General features: G+C 34.3%; 1 protein-coding gene across 4 annotated transcripts in view; it reads right to left on the reverse strand.

Moving 5' to 3' along the window:
• Window positions 1-16,224, reverse strand: part of PCDH11X (protocadherin 11 X-linked) — a 507,363-nt gene that overhangs the window by 456,838 nt on the left and 34,301 nt on the right. The window lies entirely within an intron of this gene.

Consider the following 16,224-nt stretch of genomic DNA (forward strand, 5'->3'; position numbering starts at 1 on the left):
TTGCACAATTTTTTACTAAAAACTGTTTATTAAACCCCAAGTTAAGAATCTTAGAACTGGATCAGTGTGAATAAACAAATAAATACAAAAATCCGTATTTCCAGCATGAGACTTTCCTTTGCTCCTTAAGAAAACCCCTTCATTTGAACCCTCTGCCACAATGTCCTCAATTTTTTTGTTTCCAAGGAAAGAAGTAGGTAAGAAGTTTGCAAGCAACCATCTGCTGAGACCCAGGTCTTTTCATACTTCTTGCTCAGAGATGGGAAACCAAGAACACTTGTCTTGATTTTCTCCCAAGTTTTGCACTGACAAAATTATTTAATATTTGTTGACAGCAAAGAAATCTGGCTACTTTTAATACAGGAACTTAAACTGGCAAGAAAATGTTACCTAGATGGAGTCTGGTGAACATCAGCCAATGACAGTGGAAATCTGTCTAACACAGGGACACTGATACAGCACTCTCTCTCTTTAAGATGACAAGATCCAATTTGATCTTTGGAAGTAAACTAGATATAGTACTCAATTCACTGCAGTTTGGATTATATGTCTAAAGGGCAGTGCAAAAATTCTAACAGGGAAGAATTTCAAAACGATGAAAGTTTTCAATGTAGAACTAAAGCTAAAAGATGTTTCCTGGCAGGAAGGGTAAACATGTAACCTTCTTAGTTCCCCAACAGCCCACCATACTGCCAGATACTCTCTATTTAGATACTTGTCATTAATTTCCAAGACAGTTGAGATTTTTTTTCTTTCTTCAATTTTCAGGGGAAAAAAAAGAAAAAAAGAAAAAAGAAAAAAAAAAGCCTATGCAGCAATAATTTCCCTTCTGGTAAGTGACAACATTTTATACATCTCTAGAGAATGAACTGTTAAGAAATGTTGTAGAATTTTAAATCTGGTGATGTCTGCTCATATATGAGCTAAGCACTCTGATACCAACACCTTTAAAGTGAGGTACAGATTTGTTCTGGGATGAAGAAAAGAATATTCTGTACGTTTCAACGTAGTTTCTGAGTAACAGTACATTCTCCTCTCAATGGTGTTAACTACCTCAAGAAAAATGGAAGTAGAACAGGATGACTTATAGTTACATGAAGATGTACCTACAGCCTTCACTTCCAAACTTTTAAAGAAGAAACACACTATTGAACTCCATGTTTAGATCATACCGCTTTGCCTAGTCTTTGCATAATTCTGCTCCAGAATTTAGGATAATCTGGGATAGCATTTCTGCAAGGTAGATGTTCAGTGTTCAAGAATTCCATTTACAATCATTTTTTTAGTTAATGAAATTTTAGCTCCTACCAGCTTAGCTTCTGTTTCAAATATACCTGTACTAAACTCATCTATATTCTTCTTATTGTGCAGGCAAAAATGTAATTTTTTTCCTGCCTTTTCTGATTTTATTCTCCCTGTCACAGCATAGATTGATTTACTCCTGCAGACCAAGTTCCAGTGGCTGAAGAAATTACTGAAGCCAGTAATTGTCTTCACCTGTTAGTTACTGCCTTTCAGCAGTACCACTTTCAGGGTAATTTAAATTAAAACATTTGACTTTGCAGTCAACAGATTAGGAACAATTAATATTGCTATTTCATTTAAACCCTGCAACCTGCTTTTGACTGGGAGTAAGTAACAGATAAAGAACATTCCAACTAGATCTGCAAGGTGTATCTTTCCACTTCAGCATGATTTAACTGTAAAGCATTTTCTGGCTTTATGATTCTACAAAAGGAACAACATGAAATAAAAATCCAATCCTTCAAGTCTTCACTTATGAAAAAAAGCATCGCTCACTGGAGTAATTCAATTAACCTGAATGAGATTGCTGACATGGGTGAGAACTGGATATGCAGTTTATGTGACATACTTACCACATTACCTGAAGTATTTTAGTAATTAGCTGATTTATTTGCAGTACTTCAGTAATTCAGTATAAGGCATAACACTAAACAGGCTTTATAAATCCACTGCAGTATTAAACCCTAATATATGTAAATAAGGAAGTCAACAGCAGATACTGACTGTCATTAATGGTAACACTATGGTAGCAGCATGAGTTTAATGACAGAACTGTGGTGATATTGTACAAATATATTACTTTGATTATTATTATTTTATTTATTAACTGTCTTGTATTTCTGTAAATACATATCCAGCAATTGTCACCCCACTAAAGTAATTGGCCATGTACATTCAACATGCGGAAAACTATTATTTCAGGATAGTGCATTTTTGTATCTGCTATTATTAAAATAAATCTATTTACATTGCTTTAATGCAAGCCACCAATAAAAATGTATGGGTTACAAAGAAGAGTTGATATTTAAATGCTCCCCTCAAAACAAAAAATATCAGAATGGTAGCATGTTCCACGCATACTGGAAAGCACTATTCTTCCACTTTTTCTTCTCTACTAGAAGGTAAACTGAGAAACAACAAAACAGGGGAAAAAACCCCTTCAATGTTTACAAAGTAATATTTTAAACTTACAGTTCATTTCTGAGGGGAAGAAATAAAACCCACCATATCAACCATAAATATAAACCAAATTCTAATTCCTATTCCAAATTCTTTGTGACAATATTGATGTAAGGATTGCTTATAAATCATAATATAAAAATATTGTATTGTCATATATATACATCTCCCAAATAAACAATCTTATGCTAAAAAATCTTTTTGCTATTAACAAGATTATTAATGCTACACTGCTTCTCTCTCTCTCTAGTTTTGAAGATGCAGAGAATTTTAGTCAGACTCAAAGTTTGTGGTTTATCTATCAAGTTTTACAAAGCAATTTGAGGACAAGTACACAAATCGAACAGTCTAAAGAGTTCACAAAAAACTTTCCCAAATCAATTCTGAAAGTTATGATAGTACCAATAGATAATTTATATTAAAAATAACTGATAAGAGTTCCTATAACCCAGTTATAACTGCAGTGGAGTTTCCAGGGATTATAAAATAATAACAGGACTCAAAGAGGTTTGTCAGGAAAACTGATGGGTGGAATTTCTTAGCATTACATTACTATGCATATTTTACTTTTTTAAATGAAACAAAGCTTGACCCATTTTATTAAAAGTATTTTTGTGTCATATTAAAGAAAATGCATTAAAACATGGAAATAATAGAACACCATTGTTATAAATCATGTTAGATAAATGTTAACATGACTTTTTGTGATGTCTTTTACTGCTATAGATTTTCCTGACCTGCTGAAGGGTTCAGACAGAATAGGTAGTGTTACGAGGTTTAACAGAAAACTGTTTAGTCTCAAAGTAGAAAAAACAATCAAAAATTACAATTCTTGAACTTCTAGAATACATTATTTTTAAATGATCTTTACTTGTCATTCTAAACAATTCTAGGAACACTTTTGAACCTTTATAAACTGTTCTGGAGCTGTAGATGTGTAAGAAGAAAAAACCCAACATGACTCAAGTTTTCTTCTTAAATATACAGTGGAACATCTTATGCCATGGGGAAAGTGATGTTCTAAAGGAACCTATTTATAAAGCCATAGCTGTATGTTGGCTGTCATTTGTGCCATAGAACTGATAGGAATACTATGGCAACAGCAATGCAAAGAAAAAGAGTACGAGGTACTTTCTAGCAAAGAAGCATCATCCTGAAAGACATTTATGAAATCAGAGTATTTCTAATGACACACACTATTTCACAGGTCCCGTATTTGTCTACATATCATAAATATACATACCACAAAATCAGAAAACAATATAAATACGAATCCAAAAGGGAAAGGAAAGACTAGAGAAACTACAAATGGAAATGGCAGTCAGACAGAACAGGACATTAAGATAAATTATCCAAAGAGAGCATGTAGATGGTAACAGATGGTGGAAAAAGTCAGAGATGAACTAAGAAAGACAGACAAGATAAAAATACAAAAGGAAAAAAGAAAGGACAGGACAGAAAGGCAGTCACAGTACAGTGTGTAGAAACAGGCTTTCTTGATGACTGGAGTATAGAGGGAGAAAAAAGTACAGAAGGCTAAATAGAGTAGTCTAACTCTAAAGGACCTTTCAAAAGCTCCAGCACTCACTAACACTTTTAAGGCGGTAAAAAAAAAAAAATTAGGAACAAATTAAATTGTTTAACAGAAGGTAACATTAAGCTTGCCAAGCCATTTTCCCAGCTTTCAAAAGAATGCATTGATATCTGTACTGCTGACTTCTGTAACTAGTAAGGCAAATGGCCCAGATGGACAGGATGGAGGGTAGGAGGGAAAAAAAAAAACAAAACAATTTAAGATTTGCTCGCTTTCATCTGAGGATCTATGCACTTATATACACCTGCTTTTTTTGTCCAATATACTAAATATTAATGGCATAGTTTAAATATTATCGTTGTTCATTATCTTCATTGAGCACCTGTCAAATCATACCTTGAGAAGTAGACAGAATAGAAAAACTTGAACTATCTAATGGAGTACAATGTGAAGGTGGAACCTAAATCTGTTCTTTACACACAAGGCTCTATCTGGTCCCACCCGAGTCAGAATTACTGTAGCTTATTAGAGGACTCAACTGGTATTTCTTACTTAAGAGGATCAAAGAAAAGTAGTAAATGCAGTAAAGAGTTTAAGTGGCCACTTCAAATGAAAAAACAACACTATTTCTTGATATCTGTGTTCAGATTTCACTTAGAGTAGGAATAAATAACGTGTGGTAATATTCAGTAACTGCTAGATCAGGTTTTAAGAAAAAAAAGTATCATAGACTATTTCAAAAATTTAGGAATATTACATTGAAGTCCAAAACTATATCAATATCCAAATACTGAAATCATAACAGAGAAGAAATCCTGAAAATATTACTCCCATTATATCTTCATATTCCTGAACCTATTTTAACTACATGGACACTTTTTCAATATAATATTCTTTTCATTTGCTGCTCATCCACCGTGGACTCTTAAACAGGAGTATTTAAATCCCTGTGTTAAAACAGTGCATCTCAGAGCAGAAGATCCCCATGACACGGGCTCTATTTGTCAGTCAATAGCCTGATTATGCTGTTATTTAACTGAAGAATGAGCTATTTGCAAATACTCCGGTTCACAAAGGCTCGCTCTAAAGTGTCCGTTGATAATATATGCCAGAGGTTTTGAATTTCTGAATCCTGTTGATACAGATTTCAACTTTATCCCGTAGAGCTCAACTGCTGGATTGTTAGGTGGGATCTTTTCTACTGCTGCAGATTTTCAGTGTTTGGCGTTTTGATTGTTGGGTGCTTTTTTTGCTGTTTGTCACTAATAGCTGAACACAGCAATGTCTATCCTTTGTTACCACACATACCACGTTTCATTTAAGGAACTGGCTGTTTTTGATGGTGGTTAACTTCTTTTAAAAGATAGACACCTTACTATTATTTCTTACCATTTTTGATGACAATAAGAAATACTACAAAGCTGTTGCCTGACAGGAATCCCCCTCATTTTTTTAAGGCCAGGCACAAATTATAACAACCAACTTGAACTCATTTTCACACTCTAAAATGTTTCAAACATAAGTTATTTTGCAGCCATTGATGTTTATCCACACAATCCACTCCCTGAATAGTATATTTCATGATCATATTCAAAGAAAAAGACCTACCTCAAAGAGTAACAGACAATTTGTTATATTATCAAGGCTTTCAAATTCATTCCCTCATATGATTTTCTCTAAATCCACTAAGGGACTGATTTGTTCTTTGATCTATTTTTTATTAGCGTGATGGCACTGACTTCAATGGGGTTTCTTTAATTTGTTTTTTTTTTTTTTTTTCCAGTTATGAAAAAAATGAAACTGGAAATTCTTCTCATCAGGAGAAAACATCACCCCATATCTATTTAAGTCAACAAAAGAATTAAGTGTGAGCCACAACTTGCTTACAGTTGCATGTTCTCCTGATTCACAGTCTTCACTGCTTTAGAAATAGAGTATTTTTAGTTTAGGTTGTTGGGTTTTGGTTTTGTTTTTAATTTTTCCATCACAGGGGGTGGAAGAAATACTCTTCATTGGAAGAAATAAGTTAATGACCAAAAGGCAGATTCTTGCAGCCACATGAAGAAGCAGCCAAGGTGTTAAGAACAAGCAATTTGATAAATTCTTACTGAAACAGAATTCTATATTCCTGATATTAATCTGCAACTAATAGGAAGAGTGCTCACTAAAACTTGAATCAAGATGCTGGAAACAGTGAACAGAACTATAAATACACAACAGGCAGTTAGCATGCTGAATGGACAAATTGAACTCAAACTCATTGATATATGGCATAAAGAGTAATTTCTTTTAATTGTTTCAAATGAATCCCTGTAAAGCTGAAGTCTCTTTTTGACTAAAATGGTAAGTGCAATCCAAGTCTGGGAAAATGTATCTAGCAACCACTCTGCAAATATTTTAAAAATATCCTGTAACTTATTTCAGAAAACTGAGAATATGCAGTATCAGATTTATTTATATACCAGTAACACTAGGAAATACAGTCCTATTAGCAGCGAGACAGTTATACACCAGAGCTGCATAGAGAGCTAAAGGCTGAGAACAGAAGTCTTGTAGAAAAAGTGCAGATCTCCCTGATAAGCATGGCTATTTCCATTTTCTTAGAAAGAAACACTAGGATATCCGAACAAATAGAAAAACAAACAAACAAAACAAAAAAGACAACACACAAACCCTCTGTAAATGTTACTACTCCAAAGCTAGCACATCACTCTACAAATTCAAAACTATATTCACTCTAATGCAATGACCGGCTTTCAAAAACACCACAAAACCTCAAGTTATTAATGGTACAACTCATTATTTTCTTAGTGTTTTATTTGTGTGTTTGTACACATGAATATATTATACAAATCAAGTGAAAACTGCTCTAGTTTTGGTCCTTGAAAACCTGTTCATGCCTCAAATGTGAAAATTAATTCTCTGCTAAAGCAAACAAAAGAAAAGCCATCCATGAACCACTATCAAGAGAATGTGGTATCACAATAAGAAATTATGTGAAACCACATATGTGATCGTTGGATGTATTTACACTTAAAGCACACTTTTATTTATTTAAAAATGGAAGTAAATCAGATTTTAGTCACTTGTGTCAAATCCTTTGAAATGTCAGGATCACCTGCTTCATACATAATGCATTTTGCTTTACTGCCTCACTGCCAGTTAATAACTTTCATTATTGAATAGTAGAAAAATACATTTCATAGCGTCTAGTAAACAATCCAAGTATTTCTGAATAAGGATAAAAATATTGCTCACAGCTGAATACTGTATTGTCTATTACTTACTTATACTAAATACAATTCTGCCTAGAGTCCAGCAATATATATAACAACATTGTAGAGTAGCAGAAATGAGCTTCCTTCTTCCATCCCATCCTTCAGTTCAAAACACAGATAGCGTAACTACACTTACACTTCTCATTTAACCAAAAGTTCCATTTGCGAGAACACTTTTCTCAAAACATACAGAAAAAAACCAACAGAAACTATATATATTGCCAGTTTTTATTTTCAGAAAGTTTTGAGTTAAAAAAAAATTCTATTTATATTCTGTAATTCTTACTAAATCCAGGTTATCTGGAATTTTGCAACTGTTGCCTTAAATTCCCAAAGGAGGAAAAAAAAGTTCTCATGGATACCAGGATTCATATTTTAGATTTTAAATTATACTGGAACCTTATTTTTCCTATACTTTTTTTTTTTCAGTTGCTTAAACTTTCATATTTCCATCTCTCTGCCTCAGCATAATATACCCAGTGAAGGCCGGGTGTCCTGTGAAATTACTCTCACAGATTTTTGTAACAAGTTCTTACAGTATCCAAGTCTGAAAAGAAAATTGGAGTTGAACTTTCACCATAATTCCTGCTCTGCAAATTATTGGTGTGCCTATGTAAAACAGGACGAGGAGATTCCAGCAACAAAGAATGTCTAAAACATATTTTAGTATTTGTTTATTCCAAGCTCCCATCCGACTGTCTGGAAATGGACAGTGTTCCGTTCCTGATGCTGTAAGGCTTGTGTTAAAACATACAACATTCATACACTTATGAAGTCTTTAACTAAGTATTTAATTACTTCTTATTGTAATTAATAACTAAGCATCAAATAACTTATTTTCTTCTTCCTCAGTTAAATGGGAAGTAAATAGTTCAGGCAGTTTTACATCCATCCTTACAGAAACTTCACAGAAGCAGAATGTTACCTATTCAATCCATTTTCTTCAAGCAAAAGTTTATGTAGTACAGCAAAAAAGAAAATTTTAAAAGTAGCAGAGTCTCCATGGAAGTCTTTAGATAAGAACCAGTATGTTTTCCATCCAGTGGCAGCATACCTACTCATTTTCATATGGGATTTTTTGATCTTAAAAATAGCTTAAATGTAAATGAGATTCAAACTAGAAGGCACTGGTTAAGAGTTTAAAATATAAAATACATCATAAGAGAGGTTTTCTATACCTTAGCATACATCTCACCAATTAACAACCTAATGACCATGTCTGTCCAGAGTTGTCACATGTAACATATAGCTACAATACATAAGAATACAACTTGGCTCTGGAATCTCTAAGAGTACTGTGAAGATGAGAACTAATTGCACATGTTGGAAGGAATTTTCTCATTATTTATGTATGGATCCAAATAGCAGGGAAGTAATCAACACATTTTTTAGCTAACTGACCCTATCTAAATACACTATATGAATAAAACATTGTAGTATGTAATGTAAGACTCTTCTAGAGAGCATGAGTTGAGAGCAAGGGTTTTCCAAGGGCAGAAGAAAACAACCTGAAGATAAATTATTTTAGAATATAGGCAAAAACCATAGTCTATTTATAGAAAGAAAAAAAAAAATTAAGACAAAATAAGATTATAAGTAAATGTCTCTCCATCGTTGTCCTGGCAGGCCAGTTCCTCCCAGACAGGCTTGCCCTGACCCCAGCCAGCCTGGGCATTTATCACTCCCTCCAGAGACCCTCAAGCAGTTTCTGGCAAAACCTATTCTTTTTCCCTACCTGGACACAAAGACTGAGCTGCCGTCTTTAGCTTTGGAAGGTCTTGTGGCAGAAATTGCAGGAAGAACAGGGAAATAATACAATTTACTAGCTCTATTCTCATGCACTCTTAGCAGCACTGGGCCAGCCATCCTGAGGGCAGCACCCTAATGGCGGCGGCAGCACCACTTGACCCTGATCCTGATTGTGATCCTGACCCTACACACACACACACACCCACCCACACCCTACTCACACACACCACACACACACACACACCCCGGCTCCTTCTCGAGGCTTCCCGGGGCGGGCGGGTCTGGCGGCTTCCCCTCAGCCGCTTTCCCGCCTCAGCCGCTTTCCCGCCTCAGCCGCTTTCCCGCCTCAGCCGCTTTCCCGCCTCAGCCGCTTTCCCGCCTCAGCCGCCTTCTGGCAGCCATCTCGCCCCGAGGGTTTCCCCTGGTGCCTGAGGAAAGACCGATGATCTGACAAGGTACTCATCAAGTACCATTGCCTAACAAACACAAAGAAATGTAAATCGTAAACCTAATCGGTAGAAATTGTGGTACAGGTGTGTGTATTGTCTTTTGCATTAGAAACGCAGATGAAGAAAAGTGAGGCAAAGAAAGACTGTAATTTTTTGGTAAACTTTTACATGAATAAGCACTTACAAATTGTCTGTAAATTCTGGCCTGAGTTACTACAGTCTGGCCTACATAAATGCTAGTGTTTTGTAGGTTCAGGTGCAGAGGTTATCCCTTTCCTAAAGCCGCTTCAGTGCAGCACTGTTGGTACAGACTTTCAGTGGTATGAGGGAAAAAAAAAATCCCTGTATTTAAGAGTCTATAAAGTGCTCTGGCGATCACTCAAAGTGAAAAGTGCTGTATACATAAAAGGTGTTAGCAATAGCTGCTGCAGCATAGTGTGGCTTTAGAAAAATTTTCTCTGAGGAAGAACTGAACCACCCTTTTTCCTCTCCTAACTACAGGAAATAAATGTATATAAAAGAAAATGAAAAGCAGTTTGATAAAAGATTTCTTGTGATGTATTAAGTGGGAGACCAAAAGCATCTGAGTTTGATCCCAGCTGGTTATAGTTAAAAGGATTAAGATCAAGCCTTGCTAATTCATATCTTACATTATTAAGGGCATTAATTTATCTTTCAGGGTAATATAATACTGATGGAATAAATATATATTTAAAATTCAATAAATTCAGTCATATCATTTGATTATTTCCTTGTGACTCTACTGTTTCTTCTTTCAGTCCTCCTAAGGAGAAATTCTCTTCTTACTACATTTTTAGCTTGAAATGAACTTTGCTTCAATATGTTGATATAGTGTAAGTAGTTAAAGCTAGTAATAACAATAATAATTATAGTGTGGTTTTTGCAAAATTTTTTCACATAATTTGATGTAACTTTTGAAGAAAAGATGTATAGAAAATTATTCATGACATGCTAAATAAATTTAACTTAATCATTTATATATTAATGGTGTAGGGCTGAACTTTTAGTAACTCAGTATTAGCATATGCGTGACTATTAAAGATATACCAACTTTTGAGGGGTGAAATCATGTTAAAGAAATTTCTCTTACTAGTTAAAAGTATGCCTTATTGATATATAAGAAAAATACTTATTTAATGGTATAGTTTATATAAACAAAACTGTTAAGTATTTTCCTCTGTTATAAAAAAAAAAAAACAAACAAAAAAACAACAACAACAAAAAAAACCCCACAAAAAAACAGAACAAAACAACTTTCTTTCTAGTGCATAGCACCTCCCATCCTGACAGATCCCCAAACTGCTGTAGAGATTGCAAACACATGGATTTCTTCTCAAAGCACCGAAATTTTGTGCCAGGAGCACTACACTAAAGTGATTCTGGAAAGGGGATTGAAAACTAAATTATCCCGTGGAAATGATGGAGCATAGCTGTTAAGACTTCGGAGGAAGCAGCTACCAAAAGTCAGTTGGACTATTTGTACAGAAAATACTCAGTAAAAAGAGTCACAGAATTGGATGAAACAGAATTATAAAGATACTTTAAAATGTGTTACAGCCGTTTGATGTGCAGGGCCTGATTCTGTCCTTCAAATTTTGTTTTACCTGTGTAGTAAATATTGTTTAATAGGTGAAGGATCTGGTCAACAATTTTCTATTAAATTGATTCAAAGCCCACTGAAATCAGTGGTGTCTCCTGTAGGGTTTACAAAATTTTCCAGAACTAGCTCTGAAAATCAAATGCCTTAAGCATAAAGTGAGTCTACATATCTCAACAACAGAATTTTTTACATATTTGCATAGACTGCTATGTGTCAGCATTGAATACTTAATTTTAGATTTTATTACAAATGCCAGGCCAGACAAAACAAACAAGCTATGCTTTCGACTGAAGCCTGCCATAGCAAAGCTGATGCTTAACAGAATCTCAGAAAACTTGATTTTTGAAGTTTTCCTTAGATCCATTAACTTTATAAAGATACTAGAGCTCCTTCATCAACTCTACTCAAATAATGGAAAAAGTGGTTTGCATTTCTTCACTGCCTCCTCACTGAAACCTGTCAACAATTAGGATAAAACAAAAGGATTTTTGTGATGTGGACAAATATTTCTAGCTAGAAATCTGCATGTCCATTGACTTGGTGTGGTGAGCCTACTGTCAGTGATGTCCAGACACAAAAAATATGGAATACACTCAGACTTGTAATGTAGAACAGAAAAGTTTGGGATATTATCTCCCATCCATTCTCCTTCTTCTGACATAGTACAACAGCTTCAAAACGTTTTTAATGGAGGGAAGGGGAAGTCATAACTACGTTAATAATGAGAACAATGTATATCTGTATATCAGAGTCCTATAGGTCATTCATGTTCGTGAAAAAACTTTCTACAATCATATTGAAGCCCATTTTCTCACACAACATCATGGGCCTGTGATGTGTTTTATCATTACTGGTAGACTGCACAAAACATTTTTGAAGAAAATAGAATATTAGTTCCTGAAGGTAGGAATTAAATGAGGAAAAATCTTAAAGGAGTAATATGAACAATGATTAAAGTTTCAAATACATGCATATTCTTCTTTCTCTGTTCTGTATAAAAGTCATGTACCTATTCCACAAACCCAGCAAAAAAACCTAATTTTACATATAAATGGAGTGACTTCACCACTTGATAACAGCTTATTATTTAAATGTAAGCGAGACAGAAAAGAGCACAAAAAATAGCACAAAACACATACCAGCCTATTAACTGAAGCAATCACAACACAGAGAATCGTTGAATAACGTGGAATTGTATTAAATACTGTATCATTTGAAAGTTTTATCATGCTTCACATTTTGGTGATTTTGCCTGTTTCAGGCAACTGGAAATGACCAAAGGCTTTTTGGTTGTTTCTGGAAATTAGACATTTGTATTAAGGTTATAATAAAATGTCCTGAAAACACATCAGATAGACTGTTCCTTTACATCAGCTAATTATGCCTCCACATCTAAGACCTACCAAAACAATGTTTTTCTTGATATGTAGAAGTTGTTTTGAATGACTTAAGCAAGATGAATGCAAGTGACACAAGGACATAATTACATGTTGATTCACAAGATGAAAGAACAACAGTGATAAGATTTATGGTTCCAGCAATTACTGGTATAAGAAGTAGAAATATTGATTTGTGATTAAATTAATAGAGAAAATAATAACATTTCAAATCTTTAACCTCTGACAGTGTAACTGTCAGTCAGAACTCCTAATGATTTCCAGTAGAACAGATGCTCAGAACTTACAAAACTCAAATCCTCAGTGTTTAGTAATGAAGAGTTGGTGTTTTGTTACTAAATTCTATCAGAATTCCAGTGTTGTGTTATATGTAATATGGATTAATTGCACTAGAGCAGATTTCCCAAAGAAAGTGTCCTGTTATTGGAACTGGCAGTAGTAAAGTGGTGTTCTATTGAAAAGTAGCCACAATTTCTATTGCAACATAATCATTAGGAACAAAATATTGGAAGGTTTAACAGGATTGCTGGAATGCTTTCCTGAAATTTAATAATGTTAGATCCATGTATACTGTAAAATCTTATATTTTGAATTTTTTCAAACATGCCAGTATACAGAAAGAGTGTGATACAGTGTCTTAAGTTTGCAGGTCTGTTTGCCTAATAAAATTCCACTATATTTTATGTGATGCAGTACATTACACCTATTTTCTGATATCCAGAGATGAACTCCTAGATGCAGTCTGATGTCTCACAGTGATGTTTCTCAACGTGTCAGAACTGTGTGTATCATCAGTAGTTTGTTCACTACTGCTACTACCAGCATTAGTGATGGGATTTTAATTTATTATTTTTTGTGCGCCTTGTATCACAGATTTTTTTTTATTTTTTGACAGAGTTTGAGGAAGTGTATTATTCCTCAGTGCACAGTGTGGATGGATGCTGCATTGTTTTAAATGGAGAATCATTCTCTGTAACCTGAGGGATACTGCCAAGTCTGATCTCTTTACAATCAATTCAAGAGATTCATGCTCGGACTTGGCTGGAATTTAGAGGCAAACACTTTGAGCAAATCATAAAAGTACGAGTTCTTATACTTCTTCTTCTATTGGGATGCAATGTTTTCTTGTAGGAAAAAAAAAAAAAAATTAAACATTTTCATGAAATGCACTATACTCTGCCATATATTTGCTGCTCTGTTCTACTCTTACTCAGATTAAAGCACACAGTTATCAGGTTGAAATATCTTTTCTGTCCTAGAAAAATATGATCAGTCATCTGAATCCATTGTGAAATCATTCATATGATTTTGGGAGAAAACGAAACAAGTAATTACACTAGCCACACAATGCTCTTTCTTATACAATTAGAAATCAGTGCAATGGGGCTTTCTGTTGTTTGTTCATTTATTTGTTTTATAACAGAGACATTAGGGGAATTCAGTTGAAAATATCTGCAAGATGAATTTCCAAGCTGATGACCAAAATAGTGTTGCCTGGAATGCAGATTATGTTCCATTCCTTGGTTCAGATACATACTTCTCACGTGGTCTCTGCAGAACAGTAAAAACTTTGCACTCTCCCTGACTGCTAATATTTTAGAATTCTATCAATGATAGATAAAATAATCATTAGAATTTCAGCCATCTCATTAGTCTTGCATTTGACCTGAAATTTACAAGGTGAATAATCATATTGAAATAAATCTGTGGTTAATTATTTAGCCATTCAACTGAACAGTAAAACTATTTTTAATGAAGGCTTGTTATTGAAATTTTTATTTCATTACATTTTAAATAAATAACAGATGACTTTTTTTAAAAAAAATCGATGTCCAAAAGCTCAAACTGAACACCACCTCAAGTCACCACATAACTCCTACTGACACTAATAAGAGTCACAGACCAACAAATGTAAACATTAAAATTGCTGAAAAATGTAGTTTATTATGGTTTGTTCTATTCCAGGACTCCGACTGCAATACTCAAAGGCCACAGGTCATGTCTAGCCTTCAGTTACTAAAAACTAAACCAAACAAAAAAAAAAAAAAAAGCAAGGTGTTGCTTTGCTTACTACACTTAATTATTGTTTTCTAGAGATCAGATTGAGTGTATGTGTTCAACTAACTCCTAAAACATGAGCTGTTAAATTTGCTCCTTAGGAACAATAAATAATACTGACCCTTTTCATGTTTCTGAGCATAATACAATACAGTACCATAACCCATTAGGTTTCTAAAACAAATGCTACCACTACATTGTACTTGCCAGTTTTTAACGTCCCTCAAGAGAACTAAGACCTTACACTTTAGAGAATATACAGGTTACTATCTTGTCTTTTGGTGGGAAACTTTGATCTTTTATGACAGTGGGAAGAAAAAAAGATGCACATACAGCTAGATCCTTTTTGATACCAGCACTGTTAAAACATTGCTGGGTAAGAGAATAATGTTTTCACCAGAAGTATGTATGAGTTACTGATCTTTCTTAAGCAAACATACAAAAGGGAACTTGTCTGCAAGACAAGAACAAAACAATTGTGTGCTAAGTTGGTTTTAGGTAGGTTGTACTATCTGCACATTTCCATGCATGTGTTACTTTGCATCATATAGTTTAAATGCATCATCCTCTATTAGAAATCAAAGATACATTTTTATTTACTCATTTTTCACTCAGTGCTTTTGCAAATTGTCTTTGTGTAAATCTTCATTACTATGTTTTAGCAAGCAGGCCACCTAGTGCCTAACAATAACAAGTACTCTATAATGACCTTAAGTGTTCTGCAAGAAGTAACAGTACACTTAGTCGCCTGGATATCAAAATCATGTTGCCATGTTCCAACTCTGCAAAAATAATAGATAATTAAGCTTCCCCCCCACCCTAGACTAGGATTATGAGACAGTTTCCTGTACAAATTTTAAATATGGAATAGATATGCACCTTTTCCCTGTAAAGAAAGTTAAAATTCTTCTCTTTAAAAGCTAATTTTGTAAATAAACAAGTTACTTGTAAGATTTCAGTTATTTCAGTCTGTTGCTAGTCTTCTCTACAAGTAAGATTTCCCATTGTTATTGGACACATATAATTTCTAAATTAATCTAATAAAATGAAGAATAATATAGTATTTTAATAGTGTGATTGACACACCTGGCAGTACTGTTGTACTTCCTCCTACCTTCACTAGTGTCAGTATTTTAGAGCCCAGTTCAGTTTCTTCTAAGATTGTTGGCAAAGTTTCCATACAGATCAAGAGATACAGAGCCTGTTAAGCTTTCTGTTTCATCTTGGCGATATACTGCTTTCCTGTATACTGGAATGAAAATTCAATCATCTCAAGAAGCAGCCAATAGTCCCTCAAAGTGAAAAAGATTATTTCTTTCTTTACTCAGTTTTAAATTAACCCTTAGTGCTTTCCTTGGAATAGTGAGATTTTAAGCCTGTGGAAAGGCTATGCCCAAAGATATCAGAAGATACTGAAAATATTTTCTGAATCAGATTCTACACGCTAACTTTCAAATATCCTAATTTGACGTGTCTTCATGAAAGTAAGTCAGATCACAAATGGTTTAGTCAGAACCAATGCTTTAGTCCTTCCAAACTTCAGTGGAACTTATGTTCCCACAGTTCTAGGAAGTGTATATCCAGCGCTGGATATGTCATCCAGTTCTCTTAAAGTCCAAATATTTTTCTTAAAACCTATTTACTCTGGAAGCAT

The sequence above is a fragment of the Athene noctua genome, chromosome 11 (assembly GCF_965140245.1).
Source record: "Athene noctua chromosome 11, bAthNoc1.hap1.1, whole genome shotgun sequence".
Taxonomy (NCBI): domain Eukaryota; kingdom Metazoa; phylum Chordata; class Aves; order Strigiformes; family Strigidae; genus Athene; species Athene noctua.